Below are 22,550 nucleotides of genomic sequence, written 5' to 3'. Positions count from 1 at the left end.
ACTCCCGGAGTTCACTCAAACTAAGGTCCATCGAGTCAGTGATGCCATCCAGCCATCTCATCCTCTGTCGTCCCCTTCTCCTCCTGCCCCCAATCCCTCCCCGCATCAGAGTCTTTTCCAATGAATCAACTCTTCGCATGAGGTGGCCAAAGTACTGGAGTTTCAGCTTTAGCATCATTCCTTCCAAAGAACACCCAGGACCAATCTCCTTTAGAATGGACTGGTTGGACTTTCTTGCAATCCAAGGGACTCTCAAGAGTCTTCTCCAACACCACAGTTCAAAAGCATCAATTCTTCAGCACTCAGCTTTCTTCACAGTCTAACTCTCACATCCATACATGACCACTGGAAAAGCCATAACCTTGACCAGACGGACCTTTGTTGGCAAAGTAATGTCTCTGCTTTTTAATATGCTGTCTAGGTTGGTCATAACTTTCCTTCCAAGGAGTAAGCATCTTTTAATTTCATGGCTGCAATCACCATCTGCAGTGATTTTGGAGCCCAAAAAGATAAAGTCTGACACTGTTTCCCCATCTATTTTCCATGAAGTGATGGGACCAGATGCCATGATCTTAGTTTTCTGATTGTTAAGCCTTAAGCCAACTTTTTCACTCTCCTCTTTCACTCTCATCAAGAGGCTTTTGAGTTCCTCTTCACTTTCTGCCATAAGGGTGGTGTCATCTGCGTATCTGAGGTTATTGATATTTCTCCCAGCAATCTTGATTCCAGCTTGTGCTTCCTCCAGCCCAGCGTTTCTCATGATGTACTCTGCATAGAAGTTAAATAAGCAGGGTGACAATATACAGCCTTGACATACTCCTTTTCCTATTTGGAACCAGTCTGTTGTTCCATGTCCAGTTCTAACTGTTGCTTCCTGACCTGCAATATGTATAATATACAAAAATTCTGTATTTGAAACTACTGGAAGATTGACCAAAGATGTAAAAAGATAACAAATAAGGAGAAGTGAGTTCAATCTTATTTCTGCCAAGAAACAAAATCGTAAAGAAAAAGACTAATATATGGAACTATACAAAAATGTAATAATTCTTCATAAAATTTTTTTAAATGATAAGCAAAATTAAGACAAAATTTACAATATTTCTATGTAGTGGGTAGAATTAAAATCTATAGCACACAAAAAGCTCTTGAAAATCAGTAACAAACATCCCCCCTAAAATGGACAAAGAGTATAAATAGGCATTAAAGGAATTATAATAAAAGGAACCTATCAACTTTTGTTAACAGGTTAGCCAAAAACAATGATTTACAATTCCTTCTGGTAGCAAGATAATGGGCAAATGTAATTTATACCCTGAACTAAAAATTAGGATACAAAGTAGTATTACCGATTAGGCAATTTGGCTATAGGTATCAAAATCTAAATTACACAAAGATACAACAATCTCACTTCTAAAATATAAGTAGAAATATATCAGTGTATGAATACTTCTGAAAAATTTTTAAAAACATTTTAAAAGTTCACTTTATATTTTTTAAATTGATATCACGGTTCTTTTGGAAGGCTGAAAGTACAAATAAATTAACTCATCCAAAATCTTTTACAGTGTTTTTCTTTTTTAGGTCTATACAGTAGATCCCACTTCCCAAAAAGGGTAGTACCAAAGAATGTGCTAACCATCGGACATGCTAGTAAGGGCGTATTTTAAATCTTGCATGCTAGGCTTCACCATTACGTGAACCAAGAACTTCCAGATGTCTAAGCAGGGTTTAGAAAAGGAAGAATAACTAGAGATAAAATTGCCAACATTCGCTGGATTATAGAGAAAGCAAGGGAATTTCAGAAAAACATCTATCTCTGTTTCATGGACTATGCTAAAGCCTCTGTGTGGATCATGAGAAACTGTGGAAAGCTCTTAAAGAGATGGGAACATCAGACCATCTTACCTGTCTCCTGAGAAACCTGTATGAGGTCAAGAAGCAACAGTCAGAACCCTGTAGGAGCTACTGACTGATTTAGGATCAAGAAAGGAGTACAACAGGGCTGTCTGCAGTCAGCCTGTTTATTTTACCTATACGCTGAGCACATCAGGAGAAATGCCAGGATGGATGAGTTACAAGCTGGAGTCAAGACAGGTGGGAGAAACATCAACAACCTCAGATATGCAGATGATACCACTCTAATGGCAGAAAGTGAAGAGAAACTAAAGAGCCTCTTGATGAGGGTAAGGAGGACAGTGAAAGAGCTGGCTTAAGACTAAATACTTTAAAAAAAAAACTAAGATCATGGCATCCAGCCCCATTACTGCATGGCAAACAGAGGTGGGGGAAAGGTAGACACAGTGACAGCTTTCCTCTTCTTGGGCTCTGAAGTCACTGCAGACAGTGACTGCAGCCATGAATGAGAAGACGATTACATCTCAGCAGGAAAGCAATGACAAACCTAGATGGTGTGTTGAAAAGCAGAGACATTACTCTGCCAACAAAGGTCCATATAGTCAAGGCCACTGGGTCTTCCCAGTGGTCACATACAGTTGTGAAAGCTGGACTATAAAGAAGGCAGAATCCCAAAGATTTGACACATTTGAACTGTGGTGCTGGAGAAGACTCCTGAAAGCCGTGTGGACAGCAAGGAGATCAAACCAGTCAATTGCAAGGAGATCAACCCTGAATATTGACTAGAAGGACTGATGCTGAAGCTGAAGCTCCAGTATTTTGGTCATTTGATGCGTACAGACGACTCACTTGAAAGGCCCCTGACGCTGGGAAAGACTGAGGGCAGAAGAAGAGGGCTTCAGAGGATGAGACGGCTGGACAGCATCACCGATGCAATGAACATGAACTTGGGCAAACTCTGGGAGATGGTGAGGCCTGGCACACTGCAGTCCATGGAGTCGCAAAGAGTCAGACATGACTGGGCAGCTGAACAACAACAAAGTAGATTAACTAAACATGGTCATACATTTTTTGTCACCTTCTCCACCGAGATATGGAATTTAATTCTCCCCCCATTGAATCAGGGCTATCGTCTATTTAACCAATAGAACACAGGAGAAGTAACACGCATCAATATTAAGCCTAATCTTTAAAAGCACTGGCTGCTTGCACTTCCTTCCTTTCAGAATGCTTGTTCCTGGGACACTCATTCTCAGAGCGTAGCAGTCACACCAGGCCGCACACAGAGGCCTCACGTCGGTGCCTGATCAACAGCCCTCCTTTAGCTCCCAAACAGCAGCCATCGTCAACTGCCAGCCTTGTGAGTGAACCAGCTTAGACGCAGAAACTATGACCTCCAATGAGCAGACACCAAGTAAAACAGAGATAAGCCTCCCCTACCAAGTGCTTTAGTAATTATAAAATCATGAGTAAATAAACGTTACTGTTGTCTTAAGCCAGTTAGGTTTGGAGTAGCTTATCATACAGCAGTAATAATTGCAACAGCCTCTTACTCACTGCTCTGTTTTCAGCACCTAGAACGGTACCTATTACAGGACATCTCCTGTTAATAGATACAGCACCAGAGTAGGAGTAAAGATGATATGCATGGCCTTGGAGCTCACGGAGCACTCAAAGGGAGACACAGGCTATGAGGTAAAAAGACAATCCTGATACATAATAAATTTTACAGAAGAGTACAGGTTATTTGGCCAAATAGGAAGGGCACAACACAGACTTAGTGGTTTAGAGCAGCTTCCTTGGGTAGTGGCATTCAAGCTGAGACGTCACTGGAGTCTGTAAGATTGCAAGAGAATATTCCAAGCTTGAGGCAAGCAAAATCATAAACCGTTGCAAAAATGCAGTTTCAGCACTTGACAAAGCAATCAGAGTAGAGGCGAGTGGAAGCAGCAGACGCAGACTGAGAAACAAGCGACGGAGAGCACAGCCTGCCCTCCGACCGGACAAGCAGGCTCTCTGCACGTCTCACCCATGGCAGACTGCCAGTGACCTGTGCCTCTGTGAACATGCGTATCGGCTGGGGGTCCTGGAACCAATCCCGGATGGACAATGAGGGGACTGCATTAAAGGGTTGTGCGCTGTGGTGTTAGGAGAATCAGACGAGATCCGGCCACATGGGACGCCAAAAGCAAAACTGCACAGAAACACAGGCAAAGATGATCTGAGATCAACAGACAGCACACCAGTGTAGCAGCACTGGGGACAGAGAGACGGTGCACTCAAGAGGCAGGATCCAGAGTCTGGTGCCTTTATGTGAGGACTGGGGAGAAGGGAATAAAGTATAACTGCCAGGTTTCTGGCTGATCAAAACTAAAGAGACAGTGATGCCCTCCAGTGAGATAATAAACTTGGGAGGGGGAGGAGGTTTTCTATAAGAAGACGGTAAGTTCAGTTGCAGACATACTGAAAATGAGCTTTCCCGGGCCACACAAAACAGAGTTCTCCAGGAGGCAATCAGATCCCCAGGTCTAAAGCTCAGGGAAGAAATCAAGTTGGAGCTAAAGTAACAGACTCTGCAGAACAATAATCTCTCACTGCAGCCTCTGGAGTTCTCATCCCCCAGCCCAGCTACATCTCTACAATTCTCCCCCATTTGTCTCTACAAAGTGTATCTCCTTCATTTCACTAAGCCTTCCAAAGCAGTGGTTTGATTTTATGAGGAAACCCAAGTTTAATCAAAGTCTTGCCACATCCTTTGCAAGGCAGGATGCATGACGGCCACAAGTTCGGGGCACTCTGCGGTAGTTCTCGTGACAACAGGCTAGAGCCCTGCTCTGGATGTTCCCACGACAGCACGTGTATCTGGGTCAAAGGAAAAAGGGGGCAGGGGAGCTACTGCGTGAAGAAAGAAAACAAGGTGCATCTGGAGAGTAAAACAGGAAGCCAAATAATCATCAAAAGGACAAAATCAAAAGTTCATGGAGTAAATCAGAACTCAGAAAGGGGGGTAGAGGAGGAGGAGCTGGGGGCACGGCCCCATGCTGGGCTCTCCCACTCCACCTGCCTCTCCACCAACTCTGCTGTCGCTGCCTCCTGGTCTGCTGATCACTTCCCAGTGGCCTCCACCACACTCAGTTTGGACAATCACAGGCCTTAGGTTGGAGAACTTTAAGTAGACCACAGAAAGAGAGTGGCTTGAAAAGAAAACTCACCGTAAGGAGTAGAAAATTACACACCTGACCAGAAAAAAAGAAACTCATGATGCTTGATACTCAAGCCAACACAGTGATGCAGAGTTTGATTTCTCTACAAAAATGGTTTATCTACCTGGAAAAGGTAAGAGAATCAACTGAAAAGCTGTGAATATGAAGAGTCAGAAAGTGACTGGCTACAAAATACATACACATAAAACATCAACAGCTATTCTATCTACCAGCAATTGTCTGATTCGAAAGATACACACATGCGCACACACCCACAGGAAAATTCTATGCACAACCACAAAAAATAAAATACCTGTGTGACTGAATAGAAGACCAATGACAAAGTTTCTGATATCCACAGAGAAACAATCAGTTCAGTTCAGTCGCTCAGTCGTGTCCGACTCTTTGCGACCCCATGAATCGCAGCACACCAGGCCTCCCTGTCCATCATCAACTCCCAGAGTTCACTCAAACTCATGTCCATCGAGTCAGTGATGCCATCCAGCCATCTCATCCTCTGTCGTCCCCTTCTCCTCCTGCCCCCAATCCCTCCCCGCATCAGAGTCTTTTCCAATGAGTCAACTCTTCGCATGAGGTGGCCAAAGTACTGGAGTTTCAGCTTCAGCATCAGTCCTTCCAATGAACACCCAGGACTGATGTCCTTTAGAATGGACTGGTTGCAGTCCAAGGGACTCTCCAGAGTCTTCTCCAACACCACAGTTCAAAAGCATCAATTCTTCGGCGCTCAGCTTTCTTCACAATCCAACACTCACATCCATACTTGACCACTGGAAAAATCATAGCCTTCGTTAGATGGACCTTTGTTGGCAAAGTAACGTCTCTGCTTTTTAATATGCTGTCTAGGTTAGTCATAACTTTCCTTCCAAGGACTAAGCGTCTTTTAATTCCATGGCTGCAATCACCATCTGCAGTGATTTTGGAGCCAAAAAGATAAAGTCTGACACTGTTTCCCCATCTATTTCCCATGAAGTGATGGGACCAGATGCCATGATCTTCGTTTTCTGAATGTTGAACTTTAAGCCAACTTTTTCACTCTCCTCTTTCACTCTCATCAAGAGGCTTTTGAGTTCCTCTTCACTTTCTGCCATAAGGGTGGTGTCATCTGCATTTCTGAGGTTACCGATATTTCTCTCAGCAATCTTGATTCCAGCTTGTGCTTCTTCCAGCCCAGCGTTTCTCATGATGTACTCTGCATAGAAGTTAAATAAGCAGGGTGACAATATACAGCCTTGACGTACTCCTTTTCCTATTTGGAACCAGTCTGTTGTTCCATGTCCAGTTTTAACTGTTGCTTCCTGAGCTGCATATAGGTTTCTCAAGAGGCAGGTCAGGTGGTCTGGTATTCCCACCTCTTTCAGAATTTTCCACAGTTTATTGTGATCCACACAAAGGCTTTGGCATAGCCAATAAAGCAGAAATAGATGTTTTTCTGGAACTCTCTTGCTTTTTCCATGATCCAGTGGATGCTAGCAATTTGATCTCTGGTTCCTCTGCCTTTGCTAAAACCAGCTTGAAGATCTGGAAGTTCACGGTTCACGTATTGCTGAAGCCTGGCTTGGAGAATTTTAAGCATTACTTTATTAGTGTGTGAGATGAGTGCAATTGTGCGGTAGTTTGAGCATTCTTTGGGGTTGCCTTTCTTTGGGATTGGAATGAAAACTGACATTTTCCAGTCCTGTGGCCACTGTTGAGTTTTCCAAATTTGCTGGCATACTGAGTGCAGCACTTTAACAGCATCATCTTTCACGGTCTGAAATAGCTCAACTAGAATTCCATCACCTTCACTAGCTTTGTTCGTAGTGATGCTTTCTAAGGCCCACTGGACTTCACATTCCAGGATGTCTGGCTCTAGGTGAGTGATCACACCATCATGATTATCAGTTTTTCTTAAATAAACAAAAAAATGCAGGCACAGAAGGATATGAGCTACAATAATGTTCAGTGCCCAGGTGGCTCAGTGGTCAAGAATCCACCTGCCAATGAAGGAGTCATGGGTTCGATCCCTGGGTTAGGAAGGTCCCCTGGAGGAGGGAATGGTACCCACTCCAGTATTCTTGCCTGGAGAATCCCCATGGACAGAGGAGCATGGTGGGCTATAGTCCATAGGGTCACACAGTTGGATACAACTTAGTGACTGAGCCTGCGTAATTTCAGTGCATCACTTCTTGTCAGAAAGACTGACAGGAAGCTAGGTGTCCAAGAATGGAGGACTACTTACAGTCCAGTCAAACAATGAAAGAGTATGAAGTGATCAAAAAGTATGTGGAAGAGTTACAGCACTAATATTAAAAACCAAATGAAAAACAAATGCAAGCAACAGAATAGCAAGAACCATTTTTAGTTAAAGAAAATGGAATTATCTACATGTACGCATGTTTATCTGTGTATAGCTACAATATACATACACACAACACACGATAAAAAAAATTAAAATAATCCTAAATTAGTTAAGAGAAATGAAGACTGCAGAAAGGAGGCAATTCATCCCAAGCCTTCCTATACCATACTCACCAACCTATCAAAATGAGCATTCTTATCACAAGACTCTTGGACTTCATGAAGAAAAATAAGTCCAGGGCTTCCCTGGTGGCTCAGTGGTAAAGAATCCTCCTGGCAATGCGAGAGACACAGCGTTTGATCCCTGGGCCAGCAGATCCCACATGTCACACGGCAACTAAGCCCCGTGCTACACCTAGTGGGCCTGTCCTCCAGCGCCTGGGGATCAAAATGACAGAAGCCCACGGGCCCTAGAGCCTGTTCTCCACAACGAGAGAGCAGCCCCTACTCACCGCAGCTAGAGAACAGCCTGCACAGCAGCAGTCTCATCAGAGCCAACCATAAACAAACAAAATGTTAAAAAAAGAAAAAGAAGTCTAATTTAATGAATCCAGCAGACAAAACCCAACAGAGTGGTACCATCTTCCATCTCCTATCAAATCCACTTTTACTCCCAAATCCAACCAAGGGTCCAGGGCAATCTATCCATTATCTCACCCCAAGACAGCAAGAGACGCAATGTCAGTAACTCCTCTTGGATTCCTGAAACTTCAAAGGCAGCGTCCTGAGAACCTCTGAAGGGGCTGACTCGGTCCCCACTGACTGTCAGCAAACAGAGTGCGTGCCTCGGCAGCCAGAGCTTGTGAGCGCGCTCAGTCTTCACGCAGTGCCGAATCACCATCAATCCCATCAGAAGGCAGGTGTGCCTCCCCAGAGGAGAAGTGGGAGCTTACTCCTCACTCCTCTAATTATTCTGAAGACCCACTATTTACAAGTGGAGACCTCACTACTTTTAGTTCAACCTTTTTATCTTAGGGGTAAAATGTTTAGTAACACTAAAACATCAAACATTTCCACTAATCAACATCTGTTACTTGGCTTTCTTAAACAGTACTTGGGCTACAAACCTGACTTAATTTCCAGCCTCTCTTGAAACACTATAACCCTAACCCTGAAGAGAACTTTAAGAATTATCCAACAGTCCAGGTGACTTTATTTTTAAGATTTTTTTTTCCATGTGGGCCATTTCTAACATCTTTATGGACTTTGTTACAATACTACTTCTGTTTTTTGTTTTGGTTTTTTGGCCACAAGGCATGTGGGATCTCAGCTCCTGAACCAGGGATCGAACCTGCACCCCTACATTAGAAAGCAAAGTCTTAACCACTGGACCGCCAGGGAGGTCCCAGGGGATTATTTTTCATCACTCATTTTTATAAAATTTCCACAGTAAGCATCACTTTTTGTAACAGGGTGGGGGGAACCTTTTTCCTACGGTCGTCTAGATTACCATACTGTGATTACTTGACCTGAGAGAGTCACTCACCATAGCACTTTCTTTAGACAGATACACCACAACTAGTTTATCATAATTATCACAAACAACAAATCCAATCAATTTTTTAGAAGTAAATCATTCCTCTAAATATAGACTTTATGACCCATAAAAGGTCAAGATCAGCATTCTTATCAACACAAATGTATGAGAATTTGCAATCATCTGTAATGACTATTTCCAATCATTTTGTTTCAAAAAATTAATCCAATAACCACCTTTCCTAGGCAACTGAGTTTTTAAAAAAATAATAAATCTGCAATTACTAAATATTTTCATTGAGTCAACCACAGATACCACATGCAACAGAGAAAATGACTGAATGATATTATCTTTAGATGTTTTTCATTGAAACAGATTTAATGAGCACCCACTGCATGCCAGACTCCATACTAGATACTAAAGATATGAAATCCTAACACACAGATCCTATACTTGTAATTTTTCTGGAAAAATTAATGTGTATGATTATGGACTGACTGTTCCTATTTAAAGGAGGTGTCAAGACATACAGCATATGCAAAAAATTAACCATCTAAATTTTAAAAACTTACTTCTGATACACACATGCCACTATGGGTTTCAGATAAAAGACTGCAGATCAGGTTTGGAGGATGCAAAGAAAGATGGATTTTATCAAGGAACAAACAAGTCAACCAAGGAAGGTAAAGTTATATCAGAGAAGCCTTCAGAAAAAGGTTATCTGGTTCTGTGCTTCGTAACACTACACCAGGAAATTTTAAATTGACCCTTTCACACCACCACCAGAGACATCTTCATTATTTCTGCAGTGTTACTCCCTTGTTTTTAAAAATCTGAGCTGCCAAACCTTATATATATATAGTTAACTCACCAAGGGACAAAATCATGACTATGTAAATTTTGTATTTTCATCCAGAAAGTACAAACTTTCTATTTTCTTGGCCCACACAACGTTATACCAAATACATATACAATTTCCATTAAGTTCACTCAAGCAGTCAGTCTTGACTATGTGGATACGATCAACCACTGCAGATTAACCACAACAGAATATAAGTTCTAACATTCCCATTATAGCATTAACCACGTGCCAGATACTATCTAAGCATTTCTATGTATATACAGTTGGTCCTCCATATATTCTGGTTCTGCAACTGCAGATCCAATCAATCACAAATCAAAAATATTCAGGGGGAAAAAAAAAGTCCAAAAAGTCCAAAAAAGTAAAACTTGACTTTGCTGGATTCTGACAACCAGCCACACAGTACTTACATTGTATTAGGTATTATAAGTAATCTGGAGATGATTTAAAGTATCTGGGAAGATGTGTATATATTATATGCAAATATTATGCATTTTATATAAGCAACTTGAGCATTCACAGAGTTTGGTATCCAGAGAGGTCCCGGAACCAATCCCCTGCCAATGGTATACAATATTTACATATGTAAGAACAGCATAGGTATAACCCATATATACTGCATAATTTATGTGTATATACACACACATATAAACACATATATACTCATTTATTCCTCAAAGCAACTTTGTAAGGTAGCTTCTATCACTACCCTCACTTCAAAGATAAGAAAAGTGAGGCTCTGTCCAGCCAAGTTAACTGGCCAGCAGGGCACCATGAGAGGTACTGTTATAAAAAACAAGCGTAGGAAAAACATGCACGATACAAAACTCACTATTATCCCAGTTAAAGAAAATTAATGCCATTGGAATTAGCCACAGACCCTCTCCCCACACTCTGCCTCCCCAATTACTTTTTCCTCCCACAATTGGGCCCATTCAGAGCCTCTCAGTTCTCAAACTCTAGGACACACACTGCCCAGCACTGGCACTTAAATGGCCTCTCCACGTCAAGAGTCCCGGACTGGGTGGACAGGCACCACACCCCAGACCACTGATGACATGGGGCAGTTTTCAGTGGTCTGAAACAGGAGGGGATGAGGGACAGATGATATGCATTTCTTTACAAAACACAAACTACTCAACCTGAAATATCATTCATTATTCTGGGGTTGTCCTTACCTTCTCGGTGTTAAACATGGTAATGATGATCAAAGCTTATTTTCTAACTGTCCTTACTGGCCAAATAAGAAGTTTGTAACCCAGTCAATCGTTCAATATTAGAATAATAAATCTACCACGTATACATGGAGGCTGGGGAGAGGAGATAGGCATTGGCAGAAAATGAAGGATTCAAAACTTGCAGGTTCAAAAGGAAAGAGATACCACTTTCACTTTTAACAATGACACACACTTAAGAGACTAGTATGGCAAACAAGCACAAACAAACCATTGCAAATTTCAATATCTTATAAAGAAAAAATTACAAGCATTGAGGCAGTTAATTTCGAAGTGGGTGAATAAAAAAGTGACAAATTTGAGTTTTAAAATGAAAGTCATCCTCATAGTTTTCAACAGTACAATAAGTTACCTACAAACAAAAATCGAAGTCAACCTCTTAATTCTCAACGGTACTACTAGGAAAAGGGGATTTAAAAGAGTATCGCTGATTTATTTTTTTCTAAAATGCAGCAAAGAAAAGACTGTTAAAAGCATGGACTCTAGAGTTGGTCAGAATCCCAGCTCTGTATTAGCATATGACTTTTACTCTCTCTCTGCTTCAATTTCCTTCAAGGTTCTTGTGAGCATCAAATGAATTAAGATATATGAAGTGCTCAGGACAGTACCTGGTACTTAAGAGTACTCTCACACCAACCCACCCACAGGCGGGCCAGCGCTAACCCCGAACTCCGGACTCACCCACCACTGGGGGGCTCAAGGACATCTTAGGCCCCAGCCCCACCCGCCAGCAGGCCAATAGCAGTTTCAGAACAACCCAGACTCCACAGCGAGCTGTGTCAGGAACTGCTCCCACCCTTACCAGTGGGCACACACCAGTTCTCACACCCAAAGCCCTTCGACCGGAGAACGCAGAACCTGGCTCCAACCACCAGTAGCACAGGACTGGTCCCAGGAGCCCCTGAGGGCCCCAACGCCACCATCAGCAGGTTGACCCAAGCTCCAAGACACCCTGGACCCCTGAGCCAGTCACCCTGCGATACAGCACCCCTGGAACACCTCAGACCTCAAAGCTAGCCATGTCAGGAGCCAGCCCTGCCCACCAGCAGACTCCAGAGCTAGGACCCCTGGCCCCACACCCACCAGGCACCCAGCTCCACCCACCAGTCAATCAGCACTAGCTGCAGGACCTCCAGGAACCCACAGCCAGGTGTCTCATGACACAGCCCCACCAACCAGGCCAGGGGCCAGTTGTGCCTACCAGACCACCAAAAGCAGTCTGCTCAACACCAAAGAAGGATGCACACAGCCCACAGAGGTGACGCCTAGAGCATACAGCTCTGGTGACCAGAGGGAGTGCAGGGCTGGGACACATGATGTCTCCTACAAAAGGGCTCTTCTCCAAGATCGGAACTGTACCCAACTTACCAGATACATAACAGCAGCAAACTGGGCAAAATAAGGTGACGGCAGAATATGTTCCAAATAAAGGAACAAAATAAACCCCAGAAGAACTAAGTGAGGATAAGCAACCTACCCAAAAAAGAGTTAAGTAATGATTTTCCCACCCAGGGATGGAACCCAGGTCTCCCACATTGCAGGCAGACACTTAACTGTCTGAGCCACCAGAGAAGCAATGATTATAGAGATGATCAAATAACTCGGGAGACCACTAAATACACAGAATAAAAAGTCAGAATTTTTTTAACAGAGTTGGAAAATATAAAGGAGAACCAGAAATGAAAAATACAATAACTGAAATGAAAAATACAGGAGGAGGAATAAACAGTACAATAAATGATACAGAGGAACGGATCAGTGAGCTGGAAGTCAAAGTAGTAGAAATCACCATCAGGAAAGTTTAAGAGACTGCTAGAACAACATCACAGAGAAGGCAATGGCACCCCACTCTAGTACTCTTGCCTGGAAAATCCCATGGACTGAGGAGCCTGGTAGGCTGCAGTCCATGGGGTCGCTAAGAGTTGGACACAACTGAGCAACTTCACTTTCACTTTCATGCACTGGAGAAGGAAATGGCAACCCACTCCAGTGTTCTTGCCTGGAGAATCCCAAGGACGGGGGAGCCTGGTGGGCTGCCGTCTATGGGGTCGCACAGAGTCGGACACGACTGAAGCAACTTAGCAGCAGAACAACATCAAGGGTATCAACATTCATATTAAACTGGTCCCAGATGGAGAAGAGAGAAGGAGGGAAATAAAATGTTTGAAAATATAATAGCTAAAAGCTTTCCTAACCTGGGAAAGGAAAGAGACATCAAACTTAAGGAAGCATTGGGAATCCTAAACAGGATCAAGGCAAAGGGGATCATAAGAAGACACACTGTATCTAAAATGCCAAAAACTAATGATTAAGAGAAAATATTAAAAGCAGTGAGGAAAAAGCAACAAGTTACATGAGAAAAGTCTGATAAGGCTCTAAGGTGACTTTTCAGCAGAAACTCTAAAGGCTAGAAAGAAGTGGAACAATATATTTAAAAGGAGAATCAATACTCTAACCTGGCAAAGCTTTCATTCAGATATGATGGAGATACCAAAAGTTTTACAGGCAAGCAGAAGCTGAGAGTTCAGCACCACTAAACAGCTTCAGGAGAAATGTTACAAGGACTCAACTAAGCAAAAAAAAAAAAAAAAAAGGTTACAAACACATGAAAGAAATTACAAAAGGAAAAGTTGTTGGTACAGGCAAATAAACAGTAAAGACAGCCAACCAACCACTTATGAAGCTAGTAGGAAGGTAAAAGGACAAAAATTGTTAAGATCAACCACAATAGTTAAGGGATACACGAAACAGAAGGATGTAAAACATGATGTCAACGTCACGAACAGTAAGCTGGAGGGAGAGGCTTAAAAATACTGGGTTGTTAAAATGCATTAGAACCTAAAAGATCATCAATTTAAAATAATCATATATATATGATAAAAATGTGTATACATGTACAGATACAAACACATAAACCTTACATTACTCATAAACCAAAAGTCTATTCTATATACACATGCAAAGACTCACAAAAATAACACTAGAGATAGTCATCAAATAAAAAGGAGAAAAAAGAAACAAAAAACGTATAAAAAAAAAAACCAGAAAACTACAAAATGGCAATAAGTACACAACTATAAATAATAACTTTAAATGTGAATGGACTACATGCTCCAATCAAAAGACAAGGAGTGGCTGAACAGACACAAAATAGGACCCATGTACCTGCTGCCTACAGAGACTCATTTCAGGTGTAAAGACACACACAGGCTGAAAGTTAAGAGGATGAAAAAAGGCACTCCATGCAGATGGAGATCAGAAATAAAAAAAGTTACAACCAACACCAGAAAAAGAATCATAATGGATTACACCAATTAATGGACAACTGAAAAGAAATGGACAAGTTCTTAGAAAGGTACACTTCCCAAACAAAACAATAAGAAATAAAAAATATAAACAGACAAATTAGTACTAATGAAGTTGAATCAGTAACTTTAAAACTCCTGACAATAAAAGTTCAGGATCAGAGAGCTAATCCTTCCAAAAACTTCAAGAGTTATCATCTATCTTTCATAAGCTATTCCAAAAAGAACTGCAGAAACATTTCTGAACCCATTCCATAAAGCCAATGTTACCCTGATACCAAGGCCAGAAAAAGATAACAGTTCAGTTCAGTCACTTAGTCCTGTCTGACTCTTTGCGACCCCATGGACTGCAGCACACCAGCCCTGTGTCCATCACCAACTCCTGGAGTTTACCTAAACTGATGTCCATTGAGAGGGTGATGTCATCCAACCATCTCATCCTCTGTCATCCCCTTCTCCTGCCTTCCATCTTTCCCAGTATGAGTCGGCTTCTTTTTTCCCAATGAGTCAGCTCTTTACATCAGGTGGCCAAAGTTTTGGAGCTTCGGCTTCAGCATCAGTCCTTCCAATGAATATTCTGAATTGATTTCCTTTAGGATTGACTGGTTTGATCTTCCTGCAGTCCAAGGGACTCTCAAGAGTCTTCTCAAGAGTCTTCTCCAGCACCACAGTTTAAAAGCATCAATTCTTTGGCGTTCAGCTTTCTTTACGGTCCAACTCTCAAATCCATACATGACTACTGGAAAAACCATAGCTTTGACTAGATGGACCTTTGTTGATAAAATAATGTCTCTGCTTTTTAATATGCTGTCTAGGTTGGTCATACCTTTTCTTCCAAAGAGCAAGCGTCTTTAAATTTTGTGGCTGTGGTCACCATATACAGTGATTTTGGAGCCCAAGAAAATAATTGTCACTTTTTCCACTGTTAGCACCATCTATTTGCCATGAAGTGATGGGACCAGATGCCATGATCTTAGTTTTTTGAATGCTGAGTTTTAAGCCGGCTTTCTCACTCTCATCTTTCATTTTCATCAAGAGAGTTTTTAGTTCCTCTTCACTTTCTGCCATAAGGCTGGTGTCGTCTGCATATCTGAGGTTATTGATATTTCTCTCGGCAATCTTGATTCCAGCTTGTGCTTCATCCAGCAGAACATTTCACATGATGTTCTCTCAATTGCACCCCACTCCAGTACTCTTGCCTGGAGAGTCCCATGGATGGAGGAGCCTGGAAGGCTGCAGTCCATGGGGTCACTAAGAGTTGGACACGACTGAGCGACTTCACTTTCACTTTTCACTTTCATGCACTGGAGAAGGAAATGGCAACCCACTCCAGTGTTCTTGCCTGGAGAATCCCAGGGACGGGGGAGCCTAGTGGGCTGCTGTCTATGGGGTCACACAGAGTCGGACATGACTGAAGTGACTTAGCAGCAGCAGCACCCTCATGTAAGTTAAAAAAACAAAGTGACAATATGCAGTCCTGACATACTACTTGCCCATTTTGGAACCATTCATTTGTTCATGTCCAGTTCTAACTGTTGATTCTTGACCTGCATACAGGTTTCTCAGGAGGCAGGTCAGGTGGTCTGGTATTCTCATCTCTTGAAGAATTTTCCAGTTTGTTGTGAGCCACATAGTCAAAGGCTGCAGCATAATCAATGAAGCAGATGTCTTTCTGGAATTCTCTTGCTTTTTCTCTGATTCATCGGATATTGGCAATTTGATCTCTGGTTCCTCTGGCCTTTTCTAAATCCAGCTTGAACATCTGGAAATTCATGGTTCACATAATGTTGAAGCCTGGCTTGGAGAATTCTGAGCATTACTTTGCTAACATGTGAGAAGAGTCCAATCATGCCATAATTTGAACATTCTTTGGCATTGCCTTTCTTTGGGATTGGAATGAAAACTGACCTTTTCCAGTCCTGCGGCCACTGCTGAGTTTTCCAAATTTGCTGGCATATTGAGTGCAGCACTTGAACAACACCATCTTCTAGGATTTGAAATAGCTCAACTGGAATTCCACCACCTCCACTAGCTTTGTTTGAAGTGATGCTTCCTAAGGTCCCCTTGACTTCACATGCCAGGATGTCTGGCTCTAGGTGAGTGATCACACCATTGTGGTTATGTGTGTCATTAAGATCTTTTTTGTTAAGTTCTTCTGTGTATTCCTGCCATCTCTTCTTAATATCTGGGCTTTTGTTGGGTCCATACCATTTCTGTTCTTTAACGTGTCCATCTTTGCATAAAATGCTCCCTTGGTATCTCTAATTTTCTTGAGGAGAACTTTAGTCTTTCCTACTCTATTGTTTTCTTCTATTTCTTTGCACTGATCACTGAGGAAGCTTTCTCTCTCCTTGCTATTCTTTGGAACTCACTCAGATGGATACATGTTTCCTATTCTCCTTTGCCTTTCACGTCTCTTCTTTTCTCAGTATTTGTAAGGCCTCCTCAGACAACCATCTTGCCTTTTTGCATTTCTTCTTCTTGGGGATGGTTTTGGTCACCTTCTCCTGAACAGTGCTATGAACCTCCATCCCTCAGACCCTCTTCAGACCCTCTATCAGAACTAATTCCTGGGATCTATTTGTCACTTCCACTGTATAATCGTAAAGGATATGCTTTAGGTCATACCTGAATGGTCTAGTGATTTTCCCTACTTTCTTCAATTTAAGTCTGAATTTTGCAATAAGGAGTTTATGATCTGAGCCACAGTTAGCTCCTGGTCTTGTTTTTGCTGATGGTGTAGAGCTTCTCCATCTTTGGCTGCAAAGAATATAATCAATCTGATTTCGGTGTTGACCATCTGGTGATGTCCCTGTGTAGAGCCCTCTCCTGTGCTGGGGGAGGAGGGTGTGTACCATGACCAGCACCTCACTGCTTGGCCAGCAGCACTACCTCTCCAGTCCGTGGCCGCCAGACCAGGTCCTCCACGCAGTTCCCCGGCATAGACGTTCTTATCACCACCACGCTGCAGCTCTGTGGAGACAGTCCTCACTGAACCATGAGGTGACCACCATCGAGCACCTGCTGGCGAGGGAAGCGGTGCAGCAGCCGGAGCCTGTCTGCCTCACCCCTGGCCAGCGTGCGCCAGAGGAGCTGCAAAGTGCTGAACAGGGGGTGGTAATCTCTGTGGCTCTAGGCCAGGTGTTATCCCTCCTTATCTGTGGGATTAGCTTGACCAGCAAGTATCTGTCACAAGAGTTCCATGCCAGTACACCAGTCTTCCAGAGTTTCCTCTATTACATCCTTCTCTTCTTGGTCTATACCACCACTCTAGCTGTCAGACAAGTCAGAGCTACCAAGACGGTGGAAGGGGCGTGGGCTCATCTTCTCCTGTGAGAATTCCAAAATTGTAACTAACCACTGAACAATCATCAACAGGAGAATGTTGGATCCCACCAAAAAAAGATACCCCATGTCCAAGGACAAAGGAGAAGCCCCAACAAGATGGTAGGAGGGGCAAAATCACATTTACTAATAAAATGAAAATGCTGCCTAATGAATAGGAGATATTTCTAAATCATATATCTGATACAGGATGTAATACCCAAAACTTAAAAAGGGCCCATACAATTCAGTATCTAAAAGCAAACAACCTGATCGAAACATGTACACAAGATCTCAACAGATATTTTTTCCAAACATGATACAGCCAACAGGGAAGTGAAAACCTGTTCAACATCACTAAACATTAGAGAAACGCAAATCAAAACTGCACTGAAATATCACCTCACATCTGTCAGAACGGCTATGATCAAAAAGACAACAAATAACAAGTGTCAGTGAGGATGTGGGGAAAAAGGAACCCTTGAGGAATCCAAAAAATTAAAGGTACCAAAGATCCAGCTATTCCACTCCAGGATATTTATCTGAAGAAAACAAAAGCACTAATGGAGTGTTACTGAGCCATGAAAAGGAGTCTTGCCATTCAAGATGACCTGAAAAGTACTATACTGAGTGAAACAAGTCAGAGAGAGACAAATACTGCATGATTTCACTTATAATGTGAAATCCAAAAACAAAACAAATGAGCAAACCTAATAAAATCAAGTGAGCAAACATTTGATTTTTAACAAAATCAAAACAGAGGTATATACATACAGAAAACAAATAGGTGGTTGCAAGGGAAGTGGGAAGAGGAATGAAACAGGGAGAGAGATTAAGAGTTTCCAGCTGCAAAATCATTTAAATGAACAGTGTGAGCAATATAATTAATAACTATGTAATATCTTTGTAGGGTGACATATTGCAACTAGATGTTGTATAATAGGTAATAACAGGGTTGTGGGTCAATTATACTTCAAAAATAAATTTACAGAAAAAGAGATCAAGCTTTGTGGTTAACAGAGCCAGGAGGGATGGGGGAATTGGATGAAGACAGACAAAGGTACAAACATCCAGTTATAAGATAAATAAGTACTAGGGCTATAACGTACAACATGATAAATATAGTTAACACTGTTTTACGTTATACAGGAAAGCTGTTGAGAATAAATCCTAAGAGGTCTCATCACAAGAAAACAAATTTTTTTTCTACTTCTTTAATATCTATATGAGATGATGTATGTTCACTATACTTATTGTAATAATCACTTCATGATGTAAGTCAAATCATTATGCACTACACCTTAAATTTATATAATGTGTTAGTCACTCAGTCATGTCTGACTCTTTGTAACACCATGGACTGTAACCCACCAGGCTCCTCTGTCCATGGGATTCTCCAGGAAGGAAGAACGCCATGCCCTCCTCCAGGGGATCTTCCCAACCCAGGGATGGAACCAATGTGGATGCCTCCCACATTGTAGGCATATTCTTTACCGAGCTGTTTATCAATTATGTCAATAAAACTGGAAGGAAAAAAAGTACTGTCATAATATTTAGCAAGAAAAGAAACAACGGTAAAGTAAGGACGAGAATGAAAACTGTAAAAATTACAGTGCTAAAAGTAGTTGATGTTATACTTCCATAAACTTTTTCTAAACTTGAGAACCATTTTTATGTACATGAACTATATGAAGTTACCTGTGACAACTATGACTTTTCAATTACTTTTTTTAACGTAAACTTTTCAATTTCATTTTTTAATATTTAGGGAAAATCAACAGGTGGAGACTCCAAATTTTTCACAAGTTTGCTTCCAAGGCTCAGGCATGTGCTACTCAGCTGAGGTTGCATTTGAATAAGTGACAGAAGGAGCACACACTCAATTCGTTCACCAATAAAAGAAACTTTCATCCCAAAGAGTATGATGCAGTCTTTATGTTGATTAAAAATCCAACCACCCGCTGCTGAGCAAGTGAACTTCTTCAGGGAGAAGTACACAAAGCTTCCAGGGAGTATGCACAGGCCCGGTGATGCAGGCAGCACAGCGAGCGCGCACAGAGGGTACCTGCACTCTTCCTAGTTGAGGGAGTTCTCCCAGTTCCGCTATCCCCTCCCCAGGGACCTGGACGTGGCTTCTTCGGTAAAGGGATTTCCCAAAGCAAGCTCCCTCGGTTCATCCTACCATTTGTCTCTTACCTCAAGCCACCTGTACACCAAAAGTGAATTATTAAAAGGCACTTATTCATTGATATATTTCATCTCTTAGCAAACAAGTAGTATACATCCTTGCTACTCAAGAACGGTTCCTCCTCCAGCTGCAAGTAGTTTATAAGAAACACAAAATATCAAGCTGCAACACAGATCTACTGAATCAGAATTTGCATTTTCAAACAGGAGCCTCAAGGGATTCCCAGGCACATTAAAGTTTGAGAAGAACGGCTCTACAGGACTCTATAGCAAACAGCTGTAGAAAAATGTTCGTTTACAACTGAATTTAGAGATAAAACATGGAAACCAGGAAGACATGGAATCAGAAAAGTTCCTTAAGACAATTAATACATAAATTAAATTCTTTATCACTGTATCAAAGCTGCTCAAAAGTTTACTTTCAACAATGCCTACAGTTAATGCTGTCAAAATCTGTGTACAAACAGCGGCATGTTCATATTATTATATATAGTGACTACATGGTAATATATTGGGGCTGTATACTGTGGGACAAAGAATAAAAAAGAATGACTAGGTCTAGAAATACAACCACCGTCCGGCCCAAAGTTGTGCAACCCGCATTCTAAAATTTCGGTACTTAGAATTTGGAGTTGGCTAGTTAAACTTTCCAGAAAATTATTCCCCCCAAAAAATCTAAAAGATGTGAACTTTCAACATATATCCTATAATCGAAACTATTTAATAGCTAGTACTGAACAAATTTTAGGTCACCTGCAGAATCAAGAAATTGTTGTAGAGGTTTGAGCTCCGTTCTCCAGGAAAAAGGAGGGGGGTGGGATGGGGTGTTACCAAAAAAAAAAAAAAATCAGCGTTCACCCTCTGCAGTTTTTCTCACATCCTGAGAGGCCTCAACTTGCATGTTCCTACAGGTGAAGGAAACAAGTCGTACTCAAACAAGCTCACGTTTTCCTCCTGGTTGGGGGGGGGGGGGGGTCCTCTCTTCTAGAGAATGCATTTTACAAGGTTTGGGGGCTCCGCGCCCGTCTGGCTTCCGGCCCGCGAAGGCACCAAAAGGTACCCGGAAATCGACCAAGGAGGAAGCGGAGCACGGCTCGGCCGCGGCGCTCAGCCTGGTCTCACCCGAGACCCCACCGGGCGGGGAGGCGGGCGGCAAGCCGGGGGGGCAGCGCCTCAGCCCCGCCGCCCCGGGGCGAGGGAGCCCAGTCTCCCCCCCCCGGGACGCGCAACGCGGGGTGCACTGCGAGCCCCTGTCGCGGCGGCGACACCTCAGGGCCGCCCGGGGGAAAGCGGTGGCGGCGGCGCGAGGGGGGGCGGGACGCGTCCGGAGACGCTGAGGGGAGGCCGGGGAGAACGACTGCCCGCGGGGGCTGCACTGGAGGAGGGCGGAGGCGCTCGGGGCGCCCAAGCTGCTTTACGGCCGTCAGCGCCGTAGTCCTTTGGCGTTACCTGTGGCGCGGGAGGGCTCCCCGGCTCCTACGCCCTGAGTCCTCCTCCCCTCTCTCTCTCTCTCCCTCAGCCTCTGCCGGGAGCTCGCGGGGCCGGCCGCGCCTGACCCGACCAGAGAGGGAACAGGGCGGGGGGGGGGGCGGTGGCGGGGGCCGGCGGCCACGTGACCACGCCCGCGCCGTAACGGCGGCCGCCCCCCGCCGCGCGCCCTGGGCGCGCTCCACCTCTAAGCACCCGGCGGCGCGGGCGCCCGCGCTCTAGTGCGCATGCGCCCGCCGGGCCCGCACAGTGCGCGCGCGCGGCGCGCTGGGGGCCTGTGGGGCCCGCGAGGCGCGAGGCTGAGAGGGATCCGCGGGCCGGGCGGTCCGCAGCGGCTGCCGGCGCGCATGCGCGGGAGGTCTCGTTTCGTTTGTTTCTCCCCTTTCCCTTCCTTCCCTTTGCCATCTTTACCTTCCACACCTCGCAGCTGGAGGCTGAGAATCCGCCCCCGGGATGTCAGACCCTCATGCTCACCACCACCTTCCCAGGGTGAGGCCGTCTGAAAGGCTGGCCCTCCTGCCTGAGAATTTGCATTTCCTGTGGCCTGTGACAGGGCCTTGTAGCTGAGTGGACTCCTATTCATGCTTCAATACCCAGCCACTCTGTCACTTCCTCTCTGAGATGTACCCTACTCTGCTTTGGGAGTCATTAGTAGTTTGTGCGGAGAAGGCAATGGCACCACACTCCAGTACTCTTGCCTGGAAAATCCCATGGGCAGAGGAGCCTGGTGGGCTGCAGTCCATGGGGTCGCTAAGAGTCGGACACGACTGAGCGACTTCACTTTCACTTTTCACTTTCCTGCATTGGAGAAGGAAATGGCAACCCACTCCAGTGTTCTTGCCTGGAGAATCCCAGGGACGGCGGAGCCTGGTGGGCTGCCGTCTATGGGGTCGCACAGAGTCGGACACGACTGAGGTGACTTAGCAGCAGCAGAGTAGTTTGTGCATACCTACTTTAGTATAGGGCTTCCCTGGTGGCTCAGCTGGTAAAGAATCCGCCTGCAGTGCCGGAGACCTGGGTAACATCCCTGGGTCAGGAAGATCCCCTGAAGAAGGGGAAGTCTACCCACTCCAGTGTTCTGGCCTGGAGAATCCCATGGACACAGGAGCCTAGCGGGCTGCAGTCCTTCGGGTCGCAAGAGTCGGACACGACTGAGCGACTTTCACTTCACTGCTCACTTTAGAATAACCCTTAGAGAAATAATACACGATGTTTTTTTACAAACCACAGTACTAGGCTTGGACTCTATGTTAC

The 22,550-nt window shown here is 43.7% G+C and overlaps 1 protein-coding gene across 1 annotated transcript in view; it reads right to left on the bottom strand.

Moving 5' to 3' along the window:
* The window catches only part of TBC1D5 (TBC1 domain family member 5), a 595,923-nt gene extending 574,516 nt beyond the window's left edge, over window positions 1-21,407 (bottom strand). Inside the window, exon 1 of the mRNA XM_070377101.1 lies at window positions 21,258-21,407. The gene's annotated coding sequence lies outside the window, so the exon portion shown is untranslated. The remainder of the gene's footprint in view (window positions 1-21,257) is intronic.
* Window positions 21,408-22,550: the final 1,143 nt, after the last annotated feature.

This window comes from Bos mutus, chromosome 1 (genome assembly GCF_027580195.1).
Source record: "Bos mutus isolate GX-2022 chromosome 1, NWIPB_WYAK_1.1, whole genome shotgun sequence".
In the NCBI taxonomy this organism is placed as follows: Eukaryota; Metazoa; Chordata; class Mammalia; order Artiodactyla; family Bovidae; genus Bos; species Bos mutus.
Note: the sequence above shows the minus strand (reverse complement) of the source record. Positions and strands in the feature narration are given on the sequence as shown.